The following is a 20925-nucleotide window of genomic DNA, read 5'->3' on the forward strand; positions in this document are numbered from 1 at the left end:
GTTTTAGTACAATTTAGGCAAATTCCTAATGATCCTCCTATTTCCAATACACAGCAATGGCCACTGGTAAAATCCTAGTGAAGCCCACAGGTAGAGAATGTGTATAATTGAGTGCTGGATTGAGTAGGGGTTCTCTGAGCCTTGAAAGAACAAATGGAATAAGTGTTAATAGAGACTAACACAGAGAGGAAGCCCTGAGGGGGCTGGACTGGAACGTCTTTGGTTTCAAAGCAGTGAGGCACTTAATCTTTGATTTATAAACAACCCAGAACCAGATGTGGGGATATCCATTTTCCGTGAATGTGATGTATCCTGCTTACGAGAATCTCTTTTTCTGAAGAAATAAAGAGAAGATCTGCCATCCGTTTAAATGAAGAAAAATGGGCCTTGTACTTTCATCTTGCCTGCCTTGGTGTAGACCAGATTATGAATTGAGAAGATGTCAGTCTCAGATGTCAGATGGCTCCACATTCTGAACAGAATCATATTGCATATTGCTGATGGAGATCTGCTCAATGGTAGAAAAGTTGTGTAGGGTTTTAAGAAATGAAATTAACAGGGGCTCTTGGGTGGCCCAGCCAGTTAAGCATCCTACTCTTGATCTCAGCTCAAGTCATGATCTCATGGTTCACGAGATCGAGACTCATCTCCGGCTCTGCGTTGACAGTGGGAGCCTGCTTGGGATTCTCTCTCTCTCTCTCTGCCCCTCCCCACACCCCCTCCCCCCCAAAATAAATAAACTATATAAAAAAAGAAAGAAATCATGTTAAAAAATCATGTCCATAATTTTATGAAGCAACTGATTTTTGTTTGTTTGTTTGTTTTTGACCTTCTTGTTCTATTGACACTGTGGGTATTGGTGGATTAAACAAAGTAATAGTCATAAAAGTGACTGGAATACTGCACAGTGTGAACAGTTCTTAAACCTCCCTTGTCTTTGCTCAAAACTCAGCTTGTGATTTATAATTGGACAAATGAAAAGTAGCATTTGGACCAAGGAGAAAAATGCATTTCGGATTACTTTCCTGTTTCTAGCCTTGAGAGAGATCGGGGATGAGGGGCCATAGGAGGTGCCGGATAAGGGAGTATAAATGCCAAATCCTGTCGTGTATTTAAATCTGGCCAGTGACTATTTATTGTCATGTTCCTTTATCCTCACCCAAACCATTAGGTAATCAAATTTAGGCTATTCACATACACATTTTCAATATTTATCTCCAGGCCATTTAAACCAAGGTGCATTTCTGTGATTAAAAGTGGCACAGTAAGGAGAGTTATGAAAAATGAGTATAAAAGAAGAAAATTGGAGCGATAAGCTAAGTAAACGAAACCAATTAGAAAACGGGCTTTGCGAAGAGATGAAAATACATGTAATTTTGTGCAAGAAGGAGATAATGTGTTTTAAAGGTTTATAAAGTGGTCGGGGAAATGAGTCAACCATTTAAATGTGAGGCAGAGATGAACTAGAAATCAGTGGAGTTGATGGAGTGGGGGAATAAATTATTTGAGATTCAAGCCTTTGAAGAGGGTTTCAATAGTTATTTGGAGACAGAATGTCAGAAGACCAACATGGGTGAGTCACAGACATCAAGATGGGAGGTAATGAATGAACTTGAGGTGCCTGGATGAAGGGAAGGAAAAGAATGAATCTGAAAGCATGAAGTGTGAGTGGTAATGAGTACCCTACTGAGACTAAAATATGAATATTCAACAGTGATGTAAGATCATCAGATTAAATAGTTAAGAAATGATATGAATATAGTAGGAAATAAAAAAGACGGAGCAGATGGAAAACAAGGCATTTTCTATTTCTCTTGTAGGATTAAGAGTTCTGATTGCAAAGGGAGAGGAATAAATGTCAAGATAAATAAAATTAATGTCCTTTTGGCAAATAAAGGGAGCTACTACCCAAGAGAGATGAAATGATGCTCCTATACACACACACGCGTGCGTGCGCACACACACACACGCGCGCGCGCACACACACACACACACACCACTGTATTCAGCAATTCTTGTTTCTATGAGGAAGCAGTCCCTGAAAATTCTTACCTATGTCTTGTTTATTCTTGGATATGGGCCCTCAAAGGGGCACAATCTGTAGTATTTTTTTTCCTTTAATTTGCAATGACTTTTATGGTTTGGGTCAAAATATTTTCTCATTGTTACCATACATGTGGGCCTCATGTCTCCTCCACTGTGTTTCAAGGGTAAGGAATAGGGCCTGAATTTTGTTTGTCTTTTTTCCCCCAACCCATGGCACTTGCTCACAATACTCTTTCACTGTTTTACTTAATGTTACAAAAAAAAATAGGTATGCGAAGAGTGTTATGTTTTAGCAGAAAGAGACTACAATTTAAAGCAAAAATTAGATTCAGAAATAAGTAACCTGGATTTAAAGAAATAGAAAAATATTAACCGATGAGAGCTAATTCAAGCAAAGATCTGACCACAGGGAGGTCTCCATGACCATGATGGAACAAAGATGTTTCAAGTTGAAAATGGAAAGTTAACTCAAGCATTATTTCACCTGACAAGGCATATCCACATACTTATGCAAATGGATGCTTTTCTCTCTCTTGGGCAGACGAAATTAATTGGATAATTTTTGTAGAAAGGGTCATCTTCTTACTCTGCCAGTAACTATGGAGGGTTTTGTACTTCGCCAAGATAAATGTTTTAAGCCCTTGTGTCTGACCTTGAACTTGACCAGAATTTCTCCCAAGCATTTTTCAAAGGCATTGAAAATTCCCATCGGTAGAGTAAAATGAATTTAACAGTCAAAACCATGGAGAAGACCAGGCTGCTGGTCTTTAGTTGGGTAGTCTACTGACGTGCTTTCTTTTGACTTGAAAAAAAGAAAAATCTGGTCTTTAATGGGAATCACAGCTATAAGGCACAAAGAATTGATGGTGCGTTGTTAATTTAGAGGTGGAAGCAAAAAGTCGGTAATACTGTATGAAGGTAGAGTCAGGTAATTTATAGGGAGTCTGTCTAGAAGCCATAGACTCAGGTACCATTTCATTAACTCTCCAGGCTCAGCTTGTTAATAGACCTGTTGGCACAATGCAGAGATCTCTATTCCTTGTATCAAATGACCTCTTGAATTTGGCCCCTCGTATTAGGTCTCAATAAAGGCATCTTCCTGCTCTCGAGTGATTCCCCCTGACTGAGTGATGAAGGGAATCCATTTGCAGTTTTACAGTGAAAAACAAATGAGAAATTTTTCTGTGAAACAGAAGTCTGTATTATAGGGCATTAAGCGTTCTTTACGACACCAGCAAGATTTAAGCAGAGTGTGGATCTTTTCTTTACCAAAGTGCTAATGTGACACTTCCTGTAATCAGAGCGGGAACTGTAGATGCCATTATATACTCCAAAAGTCCAAATTTACTTTCAGCTGAGTTTCAAAGTGATTCAGGTCCTCGATTCCATCAGGTGGGGGCAGCAATTGTTGCAATGGAACACGACTGAGAAACGGTGAATTTATGAGCATGGCTTCCAGAAAAGAGAAAGCACATTTTATGGTGCCTGCTCAAGGCTTTGGATTGTGGGGTAGGGATTTGAATGGTCTATTGCTTCATATAAATTGAAATTCTTTCTGGGTTTACCTCTAGTCTAGGTTTGAAAGGGATGGGACATCTGTTTGCCCCTCCTGCTGCCTTCTTTTTTAAAAAGCCCTCTCTATTGGCATTGCAATCTTCTTTCCAATCTTTTTTTTTTTCATTTAATAGAAATCAGTTTTGTTTCCCTGTTCAGTCCTCCTTCTTTTTATTTTTCCCCTCTCCATCCTTCCCTCCTTCATTTCTTCCTCCTGCCTTTCTCTGGGCTCGGCAGTATTGATAGAGGGGCGACAGAGCCAAAAGATGATGGGACTGTAAGGAGAAATAGACAAACCCACTACTACAGATGGAGACTTCAACACACCTTTTTCAGGAATTGCCAGAGACAAAAGAAACCTCAGGCGCTCAGGATTGTAGGAAGTTAGAAACGTGCATCTTCCACTGTGGGACCGGTGATAAGTGCGATTTCCCTGTGCTTGGAGGGGATGATGATCAAGAGGGTCTGGGGAGGGTTTCTGAGTTAGAGTGGAAGCTCCCCAAGGGCTCACAGTAGCTAGTATCAGACACTTAAGGAAGTTAAGCATTGGGCAATGATAGAAAGGTGGATGAAGGAAGGAGTGGAGAAAGAAAGGAAGAATTATGGGAGACAGTTTGCATCTTGAAGCATAAGGGAGTTGATGGCTAAGTGCGTGAGAGTACCCTATTGGGTATGAGAGGTTAGCTGCTTGCGAGGGTAAAGCAGGAGACGTAGTTTTAAAGCTTTGGTGATTTAAAAAAAAAAAAAAAAAAAGGGGCGCCTGGGTGGCGCAGTCGGTTAAGCGTCCGACTTCAGCCAGGTCACGATCTCGCGGTCTGTGAGTTCGAGCCCCGCATCAGGCTCTGGGCTGATGGCTCGGAGCCTGGAGACTGTTTCCGATTCTGTGTCTCCCTCTCTCTCTGCCCCTCCCCCGTTCATGCTCTGTCTCTCTCTGTCCCAAAAATAAAAATAAACGTTGAAAAAAAAAAATAAAGCTTTGGTGATTTATAGAAACATTTTAGGTCTGTATATTTATATATATTATGGACTATTTTTTTTACCTTTTAACCCTCAATTATTATCGAGTGTCCTTTGTAGATTCTCAGTGGAACAAGTATTGTCGAAGTGAATGAAGGTGATAGGAGGACCACTGGAAGATTTTAATTAGGGGGATGGGATGATGAAATGTGTTTTTTAGAATGGTGACCCTGGCATCAGGATGAGGTGTGGCTTTACAGCTTCAGAGCGTGGATTATGGTGGTTTGGGCTATGGTCCATGCTTAAAGAGGGAGGAAGTATGTGTGTGACAGAGAGAAAGGAAAAATCAGCACGCCTTGCTCTGTTCTTGGGTATCTTTGCACTGCTTTACAATGTATTTCGTACAGTGTCATGGACAAAACAGTTTAGGAAAGCATTTAAGAAGCATCAGATTCGATTTTGGAGAAGTAGAGACAGCAGAACAGCTAAGGCAGTGTTCGTGTGGCAAGGAACCAGGTTGGGTTAATTTTCTGCCATCTCATATCTGTTCCTGTGTTGGATTTTGCAGGACCCTAAATGAGGGAGGAAAGTTGGAAGGAACCTCTAAATTTAAAGTCAGGAAACTTCTGTTTAGTCTTCCCTTTGCAACAAAGCTGGGACATCTTACTCTCATCCTCAGGCACTTCATTTGTTTTTGAAAAAGAAGTCTCAAAAAATGTATGTTAACAGTATTGCTACTGAGTTCCATAGTGTCTGAGTCCTCTGCCAAGTATTGAAAGGACCAGATTCGTAGACATTTGGGAGCAGGAGAAATGGCTGTGTTGGGGTAGAAGGATCAGGGTGTGCAGGTGGAAGCTGTGTCTGTTTCCTAGAGTTGTTGTAACAGATTTCCACAAACTGGTTGCTTAGAACGACAGAAATTTCTTTTCTCACAGTCCCGGAGGCCAGAAGGCTGAAATCAAGGTATTGACAGAATTGCGTTCCTTCCGAAGGCTCCAGGGGAGAATCTGCTCCTTGCCTTTTCCAGCTTCTGGTGGCTGTTGACATTCTTTGACTTGTGGCCACATTACTTCCAACTCTGCCTGCGTCTTCCTATCGCCTTCACCGCCGTTACCTGTCTTCTCCTCTGCGTGTCTCTTATAATGACACTTGTCATTGGATCTAGGGTCCACCCAGATATTCCAGGATAGTTTTCTCATTGCAAGATCCTTAACACGATTATACCTGAAAAGACCCTTTGTCCAAATAAGGTAACATTCACAGATTCTGGGGAGTAGGACATGAACCTATCTTTTGGGGGGCTACCACTCAGCCCTACAAAGGGAAAGTGCACTTTGGCCAGTATTTGTGTATGGCATTTGAACAGAAAAGACCTGTCGTGTGCAGTGCTCTGGAGTGAATGCCTGCGTTCTCCCCAAATTCATATATGTACACTGTAATCGCCAATGTGATGGGATCTGGAGATGAGCCTTTGGGAGCCAGATAGTCTTAAGGGTGAAGCTCGCATAATGTGATTAATGCCCTTATAAAAAGAGACAGGAAAGTGCATGTTTCTCCTCCCCCTCTGTAACACGAAGGTACGATAAGAAGGCGGCCATCTGCAAATCTAGGGGGCCTCCACCATGTACTGGAACTGCCAGTGCCTTGATCTTGGGACCTCCCAGCCTTCAGAACTGGGAGAAATAAATGTTCGCTGCTTAAGCCACATAGCCTATGGTATTTTGCTATAGCAGCCTGCGCCGACTGTGATAGCAGCCAAGCTAACACAGAGTGGAAAAGGATTTATTCCATGGATGATGCTGAGCATTGGTGCTGAGGCAAGTGCGTGGTATGGCGAGCCACTGGGAGGCCCAGATTCCAAGGTGAGGGTTTTCCTTTTGTTATCGTGAGAAAAGGGAATAGAGGCCTATATTTTCCTGTGGCACTCTTCTGGGAAAATAACCCCAAATATGGAATGCAAAAGTTTGTTCAGAAAGGGACACTTACATGTAGAATTCAGGGCAATTGCCTGGCCTCTCAGAGTCTCCAAATGCTCTCCGGCAAGATAAGTGAGTTAAAGTGGATCATTCTAAGTTCTTTCCCACCCTCACATTTATTTCCTTCTGTAGGAACTTTATAGCAGGTGTGTAGCTCCCCAGCCCCCTTTCTTCTCCTCTTGCATTGCTAAGTGCTTGTAGTTTGCTGCGTTATCACAAGGCTTGCTGGCAGGCGGGGAAGCTGAACCCCGGAGCAGCCTGTTTCTCTGCCAGTGAATGGGTCTCTGGAGAGCTCCAGAATGGAAGCTACCTCCTTAAACAAATTAAAAGTTTTATTGGCAGAATATAGCTTGATAACGTACATATAACGTTATCATTATGACAGCGAGAAAGAAGATCCAGTTTGGAACACCAACAGAAGAGCAGACGTAAGTTTGCATGTGAAGCGCGTAACGCGGTCCCGTGGAATTGTTCGATGTTCCGTAATTGCTTGTTGAATTTGAACGCAAAGGTCTGGGAAAATAATTCACCGAACAGTCTCTGCTTTTAAAGGAAACCTCTGGAGTGTGAGCATTGTCACTGGCTTGCCCACTTCTCCTTCCACTTCAGAGTTGGAAACCCAGGCTTGTACTTGCCCTGGGGTTCAAACAGCCGCCACAGCCTCAAGAACTCCAGCTTTGTTATGAAATGGCTCTGTTCCCTTCCCTTCGGTGTCTGGAGCCCCTGGCATTGTACTCACTCCAGGACCCCAGGATTCAAACAGCCCCGCAGCCACTAGCAGCTTTGGCTCTAAATGGCCTCAAGCAGTTTTGACGCGTTGAGCCTTTGAAGCCCGACACATCTGGGGTTGTGGCTTCAGTGCTGAAAAACCCCTGTGCTGCTGCCTGATCCCTCTAGGCATCAAACCTTCAATTAGATGCTTATCCTAACACCTAGCAAACACCCTTTTATGGGACTACCTTCCAGTCTGTCAAAACCACCTCTCTCCCTGCCAGGGACTAGCCTTCAACTTTTTCTTCTTCCAAGATAGAAGAGTGGGAAAAAAGGAGAGAAAAGTAGAGCCAACTCTTATGTGCTAATCTACAAGATCTGGCCCAGCTCTGGGGTGCCCTCCCCCCGGGCAGCTCAGAGGCTGCCTCAGTGACCGTGGCAACCTGACATTCACAGGGCTTCCCAGCCTTTGTTAATATTTAATAGGGATTGTGCATTTTACAATTCCTCCACTTCTTGTCCATTTCAGCAGAACTTCAGTCTACCTTCTGTGACTGATTAAACCTGTTTGTTTTCTTTTTAAAGCTGAAATTTTGGACACAGGAAGTCTCCAATAAATATTTGATGAGTGAATGGACGAATCTGAAATGCCTTGTGTCTCCTGAGTTTAAACAAATTCAGTAGAATGGATTCCTCTTAGAGAATGAGGTAGAGTCCAGAAAATCGGTGTGAGATTGGGACACTTAATCTTTCGTCATGCAAGATCTGTTTTTTTCACAAAATGGGTCTGTACTATTATGAGACGATTCCACACCATGTTAGGCTATAGATATTTAACCATAGCAGACATTAGTTTTGTACTAGTCTTTAGTTAAATAGGTGCATAATCTAAAAATATTAACTTGCATCACCCTCCAAAGACATTGTCTTTCAATTCAGTGCCTGCATACATTTTTATGTGGCTTCCAACTGCTCCAGAAACTCCCCCTGAATTTGACTAAATTCCTCTGCTCTTGGTACTCATTAATCCTAATATGATATGTTTCCATCATAAAATATGTGGTATTATTTCAAATCTAAATGTGACTTTGATTCCCTGCCTAACCTGTAGTCTCCTTTGGTTATAGGGTTTACTCATTCTTGTTTTCCCATTTCCTGGTAGCACTGTTAAGCTGAACTTACTCTCAATTGTATTTCTTTCTCCCCTCCCCATGAAGGGCATTCCTGCGTTTATTCTTCAGCTTCTACAGTGGGTCTTTGGGCCGCTGATTAGCTGTGTACTCGCAGTTTGCCTTGGAGAATGGGTGTCAGAATTGGGGCTTGGGGTAGAAAATGAGGTGAAGTGACCAGTCTGTTTAAGGAAGAGTTAAGCCGCCAGCGTTAACTATGTCCATCCAGCTAGGGAAGGGTTCCTGGAGCTCACAGGCTGTCCCTCATAGGAGGATTTCTCCTGTCAACCTTTTCCCCCTAAAAGCAACATTCATCCTCCAGATTTCAAGCCTCTTTTGGAGTGTGATACTTGTTTGTTTAGTTGACATATATTTATGATGCCTACTATGTGCCCAGATCCTTTCAGATCTAATGGTCTAGAAACCAGTGGGTTCTTTAGAAACGGGCAGCCAGTTGAACCGATATCTGCATTGTAGGAAAATATTACAAAAGGAGCCAAAATTCCCATCTTGGGGAGTCCTAACATTTTATCATTTTAAAATGGCTTCTTGGTGTTGAAAACTAAAATCGAAATGTTATGACTTCTTCAACAACCAGAAACTTCCCATCCTCCAAAAAGATTCCTTTTTCACAGTCCCAAAGGATCATTATAAAAAGCAGAAACTAGCTTCTTATGGGTTCATCGTAATCTTCCCATTCTTATTGTTAAGCTGTAGTTTTCAGAAAACAGACTGTTCTATCCCCCACTCTCATTTAAATGTTTAAGTTTCAGGCTTTGGTAAACATTTCTTATTCATACTAAATATTTGTGATCTTTTTTATCTTTTATGTGACTTTTAATTTTTATAATTTTGTTGCAGGAAGATTTATTGACCAAGGAAAGTGGTGTTAATTGTTCCTTGGAAGCTCCATTTGGGTTTTGTTTTTAATTTGACTGATTTCCAGAACTTTCTAAAGATATATTTATCTTTAAAGTGGTTTTCATTTTAAAGATACCTGAACTCTGGTATAAAGAAGACTTGACCTTGAGCCCTAACTCTGCCACTTTCTAGCAAGACAGAAAAGCACATCATAGTTGTCAGAGTGGGAATCACGTTGGAAACACCATTGTGCTCTCTTTCCTGTTTGCTACCTTTTTGCTCCATAGTCTACTCCAACCCCTATCAGTGATTCTCCTTGCCAAAGACTTTCATTTATAGACTCCATCTTTTTCAGAAGACAGTTGGAATCGGTATAGCCAAAATAGCTTACAATTGCTTTGGTCTTATTCTAATGGCTAGCTGCTGTGACACTGGGCTAATCTGTCAACTCGTCTTTAAAATCGGATAAGGTCATCTCTAAAGACCTCTCTGACCCTAAAATCTCATAACATTCCTTACCTTTTGGAAAAAAATGTATTGGACATTTGAATAGACCTTATATAGTAAAGGTAGGGTCAAATTCACTTTCCTTAGTGGTAGTTTTATATCCTCTTCATGCCCTACTCTCCTTGAATCTTTAAGAGACTTTCCAATTAAGTCTTTCATTTATTTATTTATTCAATAAACATTTACTTAACACATGCTAGGGGTCAGTCTCTGTAACCGTGTTTAATGTTTACTTATTTATTTTTGAGAGAGAAAGAAGGGGGCAGGGAGGAGGCAAGGGCAGAGAGAAAGGGAGAAAGAGAATCCCAAGCAGGCCCCACACTGTCAGTGCAGAGCCCGACGCAGGGCTCAAACTCACAAACCGTGAGTGGGAGACAGAGAGTAGGAGACTTAACCAACTGAGCCACTCAGGTGCCCCAGTGTAACAGTCTTTTATAACTAGTTCACAAAGATAGATAAAATATTGTCTCTACTGCTAAGATGTCTACTGGAAGATGTAGCCAGCTAAACACCATACTATGAGAGCATACATAGAGATGTGAAAAGAAGTGAGTGTGTACTTCTGGAGTATTTCCATTTCTTATAGGAGGTTGGGCGTTTGTGTATGTTTTTTGCCCTTCATTTCCCCTGCCTCTGCCTCACTATACACACACACACAAATGCATACACACACTCGGTGCCAATTCAAATACGCAAGGGCCCATTATGAGCAAAGCGCTTTGATTTAGAAAGTATATAATGAGAGAGGTGTAGTCTATTTTATCAAGTAGTTTATATCACATAAAAAGAGAGAAGATCAGTTTATAACGCTCTGCACTGTAAAGTAAAATGAGAGATGTGTCATAAGTAAGGTCTAAAAACATCACTGAATGAGTTCCTAAGATGGAGAGAGGACTATCAATTTAGAGCAGCAGGAAAGGCTGGATGGAGAGGATGCCCTTTCAGACAGATTTTCAACATGGCTGAGAAATTTCAATTAAATATTGGCTATCTTATAACTATTGACTTTCAAAGTGAAATTTTCATTGTGAACTAAATTGCTTCACATTTCTCCTCTGAAATGGTACCTTTCTATTTCTGTTTAAATGTGTTTAAAATATCTGATGTGAGTTAGCAGTTCTGGCGAATAGAAACCTTTTTGGCTGACTCCCCAGGTTTGCCTGGGCACTTTTGCTCCTATCGACTACTTTGTGCATTTACTAAAAGACACGGGTATTTGTTCCCAAACTGGGTATCATTTAATTAAATATTATGTAAAACTGATGAAATATGAGAGAGAGAAGACAGGAGTTGTTATTTTTATAAAAATTAAATTTCTGTAGAAAGGCTAAATAAAGGTGAGTCACTAAAGAATTGCTATTAAATTGGGAGCAGATGAAAAAAAGGTAAAAATTTGGGAAAAAGTAATAAAGGAAATTCCACTCAGCAGACCCACTCTTGAAGAAAAAGCCTTGACTTTACATAAATAAAATGGAGTTAAATATATTTTATTTTTAAGATTACATTAATTAACTTTTTCAATTGAATTTCGCAAGTTGCATTGTGTCATAAGGTCTCGACCTTAACCCTAATTCGTTTGTATTGCTGCAGACTTTGTCAGAGCGCTTAGTATAACATTGCAGGAATTCTGCAACAGTTCATTGGTTTGATCGATAGTTCTAGTATGTACTTTTATCATCAAGCATAAACTCCATCTCTCACAAAGCCAAAAGAGCCATGAGGCCAACACTCTGAATTCTGATAAAAGAAAAAGAGAAACAGAGAGACTCGGAGTTCCCCATCCTGTATATTTTCTTCTCATTCAACATTTTCTCCCTGGGCGATCCCTTCCACTTCTCCTTTTTTCCTGCATGCTAACTCACGAATCTCTATTTTCTTTTTTTAAATGTTAATTTATTTTTGAAGGAGAGAGAGACAGAGCATGAGCAGGGGAGGGGCAGAGAGAGAGAGGGAGACATAGAATCTGAAGCAGGCTCCAGGCTCTGAGCTGTCAGCACAGAGCCCAACATGGGACTTAAACTCATGAGCCACGAGATCATGACTTGAGCGGAAGTCGGATGCTTAACCGACTGAGCCACCCAGCTGCTCGCAGATCTGTATTTTCTGCCCCAAGTTTTCCACATCTTTCTTACTGACAATTGTACATCCTTCATCTAGTTTCATAAAGCCTTTGGTTGGTCATGATGACACTTTTTAACTGTATTATAATAGTTTCCTATCTGTATTTGCTGGTATGTGCTAATGTCCCTCTTCATCTCCCCAAACAGAATCTCCAAATATCAATGTAGCCAATGAGTATGAATTACATATGGAAGTATACATTGTGGGGAAATGAACCAAAACAAAACATCTAATAAAGATTAAAGTTTCATGTCCTACTGGTCAAGTTTTCAACAAAGATAATAAGGCACAAATGATAATTCTGATCGGGTTTTGTGTCATTCTCCTATCATTAAAGACTTAAATTTATTATAATGGCAACCTTGATAGGTGCCAGTGTTTGTTGAAACCAATATTTTTCTATTCTAGCTGTGGGATTTTTTTCCAATTAACGGCCTACTAATGAATAATGAATATGTTTCTTACTAGATTTTAAGATGCAGCCTACTTTGTAAGTTCAATAATAATTTTCCATACCAAACTACCTAAAAATCATGATCAAAATACATCTGATAAAAATACTTACATCTTCCCCCCAAAATATTTCTTTGTAAAGTTAGCATGCATTTTAACTCTGCATGACTTACACATCAGCGAATATGGTGCTCACCTCTCCCGTGGGATGTGGGAGTCTTTGAGTTCAAGCCTGTGTCAGTATGTTTGCAGGTGGGGCCCAGAATGTCTACTTTTAAACTCTTGCTCCCACTCCAACCTCTGTGTTTTACAGGCACGTGTGAACACTGTTGAATAGCCCACCACCATCTGGTGGAAAGTAACTGAAAGGCAGACCCAAGGTCTTGGATGAGGAACTTTTAAACAGTATAATTGGCCATTTTGACCAGACTTGGCAGATATAGAAGACATCCAGCGACACTGTTCTCTTACAGTTTGCTGCCTAACAGAGGTAGAGGAAGTGGTTAAATCAGAGCACTAGATTTGGAGATGCTTTGTGTATTTAATTTACTCATTGGTTCAGTCTCTCACTAAGGGCAAAAAGTGGAGTTAGCAGGAGCTCATGGCCACGCACATCTGTCTCAGATCGGCGGCAAATTTCTGTCACAATCTGTCCCCGCTTCTCTCTCTGCCTTGCACTTTGTCTGTCTGAATTGTCTTTGATCATAGTAATACTTTTAAATTGTGGTTGGTTAATGAGAACATTGTCTTTGCAAGACTAGCTGGCAAGAAGGGAGTGATTTTCAGAGTAACGTGATTCTTGGCTGAACACAGTGTTGTGGTTTCCTCGGTATGAGTCTTGCTGGCTGCCTCTTGCCACTTGTCTAGCAGTCCCACAGCCTTGATTTTCCTGCTCTAGAACCAAGTCTTGACGGCTCAGCTGCCATTTACCTTTTCCTGTTCATTGCTACTTTTTCCAGGTTCCTCTAAGTGTGCCACTTTCTAATTTGCATATTGAAATTTTTTATTTCACCTTTTTTTTCCATCTCATTCTGCTGCTTCTTGAGTTGTTGTTGTTGTTGTTGTTGTGTGTGTGTGTGTGTGTGTGTTTTAAGTGGGCTCCATGGCCAACATGGGGCTTGAACTCACGACCCTGAGATCAAGACTCACATGTCTACTGACTGAGCCGGCCAGGCACCCCTCTTCTTGAGTTTTCTTATTTCATACCTTTCTGCAGGAATCTAAAGGCAAAACAAAGAATCTGTTTACAACTTAGAAAAAGATTGTTAACCGAGATTCCTCTGAGGGCCAGATGAACACGGTAATGAGTCAAGCGAGTGGGTTGGAGGCTGAAGTGAAGGGCCAATAACAATCTACCAAGTTGGATGTAGTTTTGCTAGAATAGGGGCTTAGGGATGCCAGGCTACCCAGTGTTTTAACAGAAGACAGTAGCCCACCATTTTAAGTATAATATCCTGGTTTCTAGTGTTGACATCTAATTTAATTATTTTTAAAACCCTGTGACAGAACAGGGCTTCTGGGTGGCTCAGTTGGTTAAGTGTCTGACTCCTGATTTCAGCTCAGGTCATGATCTCACATTCGTGGGTTTCAGCCCTGCATTGGGCTCTGCACTGTGTCAGCACGGAGGCTGCTTGGAATTCACTCTCTCCCTCTCTCTCTCTTCCCCTACCCCATTCATTCACATTCTCCCTCTGTCTCTCTGTGTCTCTCTCCCTCTCCCCCTCTCTCTCTCTCACACACACACAATAAGTAAATAAAAGTTTTTTTAAAAATAGAGTAGCGGGTACAAAATGTCCTGCAATGCTGTTTTGCATGTGCTTATAGAAATGATGCTACCTTTCCTGTCCTTATCTTCCCCTATGCTCTGGGAGGTTGGTTCTCATTGTTGCTTATGTTCAGGTCACTTCCCGTAAGGAGGGCCACTAAGACAGTAAGTGTTCAGATCTTCCCTAGGTATTATGGGCTGAATGTTTGTGTCTCCCCCAAATTCATACATTAAAGCTCTAAACCCCCAATGTGATGGGTTTAGGAGGCAGGGACATTGGGAAATATTTAGGTTTAGATGAAGTCATGAGAGGGTGAGGCTCCTGTGATGGGGTCTGTGTACCTATAAGAAAAAGAGACTAGGGCTCTCTCTACCATGTGGGGATATAGCAAGAAGGTGTTCATCTGCAAACCAGGAAGGGCCCTTACCAGGTACTGAATCTGTTGGCACCTTGTCTTGGACTGCCTAGCCTCCAGAACTGTGAGAAGTAAATGTTTATTGTTTAAGCCAACCAGTCTGTGGTATTTTGTTGTAGCAGCTGAACCAACTAAGACCTGGGTCAACTTTAGGGTAGTTTAGGTTGTACCCAGAGTTTAGTGGTAGGAGGTTCAGGTGGGAACCTTTTTTCACCCTGCTTCCTGTTTCCATGGGGAGGGGCATCACGGACTTTCATCCTATCTTTTCTGCTTCTGCACTTACTTCTTCCCAGAGGTAGAGGAATGAACTGTCTGAGTGGAAATACGGAAGCAGGCACAGGACCTATCATGGGGTGCCTTCTCTCTTCTTTTCCTTTCGGAGTCATGGGGTGCACATGCTACTTTGCTTTTCCATGTTGAAGATAGGGAGTCTGCAGTAGCCGTGCTGTCTGTGACAGAGGAGGTAGTTTTTATAGCCTCTGGCTCAAATTAGGGAGCCCATTGTTGATGCACACTCAATCTTTATTTTCCATAGGTCAGTAAGTTCACACTTTGGTCTCCATCTGCCTGATGTCTCCATCTCTTCTCTTAACTGGTTTGAAGCTCTAGCAGAGAGTGGAATATTTTCTTATCTCAGACATCAATCTTTAGATGCTTTGACATTAAATACACTCTAATTTGAAAATTGTTCAAGAGTAGTCTTTCTGTGCTTCCCTGGAAGCATATGTTCTACCTTTCTGCTGTGTCCCAAGAATAGGCCAACTCAACTGTATTCTACAAAGTGTGATGCCAAAGACAGTTTTGTTTTGCCCTCAGGACTTACAGTCAATGTTTGCTTTTTAAATACCTTTTCCAGATCTTTCCTATGTGGGCATCATTTGGATTTATATCCTCTTGCTATTCTGTAGTTATTAGTTCTCTTATTATTTTCTTCCTCCCAGTAATTTCATAGGCTTAAGTTACCATATTTTATCTCTTCTGATGTGAGATCAGAAAGTAGAACCAATACTTTTCTTGTACTCATCAAGTGTCATCAAATATCATCACATGTTTGTATCAGAAACATTTGTTTTCTTCCACACCTTTTCATCATGCTCATATTCAGGGGAGAAAACAGAGGGAACAGAGGCCAGTGTATAACGTACTTCAGATCCCATTATGTCAATCAAAGTCAAGTTCCATTTAGTTAGATTCATTAGGCACTATGAAGAACATCACCGGGGCTTCAGCAATGAAGAAAAAAAAAATGTGGGATTTTATAAAGAAGACCAAAGCTTGGAACTGTAGAGAAAAAATATTATTCTTATGTTGTTGTGATTTACCAAGGCTCAGCATGTGGCATTCATCACTGTCCGCTAACCATATGTTAAGTCTCAGGATTGAAGATTTCACTGTTGGATTTATAATTCTGTTGAAAATGGTCTTTACAAGAGTGTGATAGAGATCCTCCCCAAGTCCACTTGGAATCTCCTACCCCTCAGCCAACCTCTTCCATTATCATGTGTAGAATCCTTATCCATTTAAAGATAAATTCTACCCCCACCTGTGCCTCAAATGCTTCTTTCATCCTCCCGTAATTAAAATATGTCTTTTCTGGAACTATGCATTATGCTAAGTGAAATAATAAGTCAGTCAGAGAAAGATAAATATTATGACTTCACTCATATGTGGAATATAAGAAGCAGAACAGATGAACGTAGGTGAAGGGAAGGAAAAATAAGATAAAACCAGAGAGGTAGGCAAACCATAAGAGACTCTTAAATACAGAGAACAAACTGAGGGTAACTGGAGGGGTATTGGGTGAGGGGATGCGCTAAATTGGTGATGGGCATTAAGGAGGGCACTTGTTGGGATGAGCAGTGGGTGTTATATATAAGTCATGAATCACTAAATTCTACTCATGAAACCATTAGTGTATTATATGTTAATTAACTTGGATTTAAATAAAATTTAAAAATATATAGGTCTTTTCTGTGACATTATTTTCTTAGGTGCTGCCTCCAATGAAAGGTACCCTTTTCTCCACCTTAAGTCAGGTGTTTAGGAAGAGGATCAGTCGACTATTATTCTCCATTAGTATCCCCAGATCTTTGTTTTGCTGCTATCATTTAGCAAGAAAACTTCCTCTCACAAATGGATACAACCTTATGGAGGGGCGCCTGGGTGGCGCAGTCGGTTAAGCGTCCGACTTCAGCCAGGTCACGATCTCGCGGTCCGTGAGTTCGAGCCCCGCGTCGGGCTCTGAGCTGATGGCTCAGAGCCTGGAGCCTGTTTCCGATTCTGTGTCTCCCTCTCTCTCTGCCCCTCCCCCGTTCATGCTCTGTCTCTCTCTGTCCCAAAAATAAATAAAAAACATTGAAAAAAAAATTAAAAAAAAAAAAAAACCTTATGGAGAAGTCCCATTCACCTAGGACACACCAATCTTACCTAGAGACTTCAGTACCTAAGTTTCTTCTTTAACCTATTTCATGCAAGGACCTCATTGATAGCAACATCTATGTTGATGGCCTCTAGCATCCTGGCATTGCTTGTTTCCAACTCTGATGATCTGCCTTAATCTGGCCCTTGCTCCGTCAACTAACCCTCCCTCTCACTTGCTATTCACCCAGATATTTTCTCTGCTTCCATGAAGTTGTTTTCTGATTCATACAAACATTTGTCATGTCTTCAAAACAACCATAGTGCTTTGCTTCTCTGTCTCTTACTACATGTCTACCTCATATTAGAGTCACTCTTGTTCCTCTATCCCCAGTACCTTATCAGAGGTAGAATGGAGTAGCAGGAAAACGTGCACCAGAGTCAGACTAATTTGACTTTACATGCCAGTAACTCTGCTGCTTACTGGCCTTGTGATCTTTGATAGCCTACTCTGACTTTTTTAAAAATTTGTTTCATTTTATTTATTTTAGAGAGTGAGAGTGAGCAGGGGAGAGGGGGAGAAAGAGAGAGAGAGAGAGAGGGAGAAGGAGAGAGAGAATCTCAAGCAGACTCCACAGAGCACAGGGCATGATGTGGGGCTTGATCCCATGAACCTGGGATCATGACCTGAGCTGAAACCAAGAGTCAGATGCTCAACTGACTGAGCCACCAAGACGCCCCTCTACTCTAAATTTTTAAGCCTCAGTGATTTTGGTCATTTCCTGAAAATTAGGAGCAATACAACCTACATTTACAGGTTGGTTTTGAGAACTAAATGGAAAAGTACATGTAAAGCACCTAACATAATTTTTGTTAGACAGTAGTCAGAAGGAAGGAAGGAAGGAAGGAACTTCTACAAGGAAGTTATTATTACTAGAAACTAGAAGAAAGAGACTTTTACTGATCTTCACCCCCATGTTTAGTGCTTTGCCCAATGGATGCGATGGTTAATATTTAGTGAATAGATAAATGAACAAGTGAATGAGTGAATGATTGAAAAACTTCCTGCTCATGAATTATTTTACTTTTTAATAAAAATGAAAGGCACTGTTTTAGAAACTGAGAAGGGTTCAGATCAAGTTGTTAATCTTGCCTTTGGTATTAGCTTCCCATAGCTGCTATAACAAAGTACTGCAGACTGGGAGGCTTAAACAACAGAAATTTATTGTCACAATTCTAGAGGCCAGAAGTCTAAGATCAAGGTACTGACAAGGTTGATTCCTTCTAAGGGCCATAAGGAAAGGATCTACTCCAGGCCTCTGGTAGTTTGCTGGCAATCTTTGGTGGATTTTGGCTTATAGAACCATTACCTAATCTCTGCTTCATCATGACATGACATTCTTCCTGTGTCCACATATCATCTTCCCTGTGCACATGTCTGTCTCTTGTGTCCAAATCCCATATCTGGACAATATCCAAATAGGACATCGTTGTATTGGGTTATGGCTCACTCTCATCTCATTTTAATGTAATCATCTGCCAACACCCTATCTCCAAATAAGGTCACATTCACAGATAGTGGGGGATTGGACTTCCATATCCTTTGAGGGTGCACAATTCAACCCATAACAACTTCTAATTTATTATAACTCTAATACATATGGATATGCAAGGCTACACAAAAATAATTGATGAACAATATGAAAGAATATATATTTAATCATAAATTATGATTTCATGAATGACATAAACCCCTAAGTATTCTAAGACTTAATAAAAGTGATTATTTACAGAGTCAAGGCAAACTTCATGGAAATGGTGATTTTAAGGTGGGCTCTTTCCTTAAATAAATGTTATTTCTAAATAACCATATTTTCTATATATTGTTACTGGTTAACATTTTGAAATAGCTTCAGATAACTTGAGCTAATGAGACAGCTCGAACAATAGGATCAGGCTGTTAATGTGGCATACAATAAATGTGTGTTGCAAGAAAGAAGTTTCCAGGGAACAAGAATTGCTATGGTAACCTGATATATCATTAAAAATGTAATGAATAAATATCATCAGGGTCTCAGATTCATTGCACGGAAAAACTTCAAGACTGGGATAACCAAGTAGTTCTCATGCTGATCGCTCAATGCTTTGTAAGCTAAATCAGAGTGATTGTCCGTTAGCAAAAAAGTAGCAGTAATTTCAGGTGATCCAAGACTCTGTAAGGAGCATAAAAACTCTTTCAGTATCACTATGGAGGATATCTTTCGCCCCAGTTGACCAGAGGGTCTGGAGATAATTCCTAGAAGCTGTGCAGTCCAGTGCACCTGAGCCCAGAGGTGGGTAGATGGAGCTTATACTTCGCAGAACAAAGCCAGTGGCCCTGTTTGGTCAGGGAAGTTGGGTGTGAGTTGGCTTGAGTGAAGACAACAAAGAGCTTTGCTGGATTTGAGCTGCTTCTTCCGCTGCTCCCAGAAAGGTAAATTAACTCATAGCCCCACACAACACTAAATACAGCTTTAGCCTGTCTGCGCAGGGAACCTAACCAGAGCACGTAGGAAGGTGCTTGGCCCATTCAGCACCCTTACATACAGAGGGTATATCCATGGCTTCCCCTGTCTGCAGAATAAAACAAGTGGTTTCAGCTGACCCCAGGGAATTCAGTGCACAGTCTGGCCTAAAATGGGTCCCCAGACAGAGTTGTATAGGCCCTGGGTCCTGTCCTGCTGCCCTGCCAGGATAAGGAAATTAATTCATAGCCCCACTTACTACTGAATATAGTACCCAGTCCTGACCATCTAGTAAGTCTGACCAGAGAATCCAGGCAACTGGAGAACATATCCTACAGCCTCAGCTGGGTAGAGAACCAAGGCAGCAGTCCTAGCCAACTATTCTCAGCCAGTGACACACACCCCCATCCTTGTCCTCAGAGCTCCAACATTTGCCTTGCCCCAACATAGACCATAATAGCCAGTTCTACCTGCCCATGGACATTACCAGCAGATACATCCAGAAACCCAAACTGAGATGACTGTTGAAGAACTATCTCTGCCATAGCAAACCTGTGAAGTCTGGAAGAGGAGTCTGATTGCTCAAATGTACAGATGCTAATGTAAAGTACCAGGATCACAAAAAATCAAGTAAATTAATAAATTTCCAATAATCTCCAATGGAGATCTATGAACTATCAGACAAAGCATTCAGTATAATCCTCTTAAGGAAGTTTAGTGAACTACAAGGAAACACAGATAATGAAATAAAATTGGAAAAACAATGAATGAACAAAACAGGAAGTTTGACAAGGAAATAGCAACCATAAAAAGAAACAAATTCTGTGGTTCAAAAACATAATAACTGAACTGAAGAATTCAGTAGAGTTTAGTAGAGAATTTTAAAAGTAGATTCAACCATGCAGAAGAAAGAATCAGTCACCTGCAGGATAGGACATTGGAAATTACCCAGTCAGAGGAGAAAAAAAAAAAAAAAAAACAAGAATGAAAAAGAGCAAAGAAAGCCTACAGAGATTATAGGACACAATGAAAAGAAACAATATTCACATTATGGGAATTCCAGAAGGAGACCAGAAAGAGGAAGGGACAGAAAATACATTTAAAGTAATAATGGCTGAGAACTTCTGAATCTGGAGAGTGAAATGGACACCCAGATCCATGAGATCCATAGGACCCCAAATAGGGCTACACTGAGGCACATTATAATTAAAGTGTAGAAAGGCAAAGACAAAGAAAGAATTTTAACAGCAGCAAGAGAAAAGAGAAACCCTATAAGTACAAGGGAACCCCTCTAACATTATTGGCAGATTTCTCAACAGAAACTTTTCAGACCAGGAGAGAATGAGGTGACATATTCAAAATATTGAAAGAAAACTGTCAACCAAGAATTCTATACCTGGTGAAGCTATCCTTCAGAAATGAAGGAGGGATAAAGACTTCCTTAAACAAACAAAAGCATAGAGAGTTCAATATACCAGAACTGCCTTATAAAAAAAGCTAAAAGTAATTCTTTGAGTGGAAGTAAAA

Source organism: Lynx rufus, unplaced genomic scaffold (assembly GCF_022079265.1).
Source record: "Lynx rufus isolate CCGP_SWC_20201006 ecotype Redwood Valley unplaced genomic scaffold, mLynRuf1.p SCAF_7, whole genome shotgun sequence".
In the NCBI taxonomy this organism is placed as follows: Eukaryota; Metazoa; Chordata; class Mammalia; order Carnivora; family Felidae; genus Lynx; species Lynx rufus.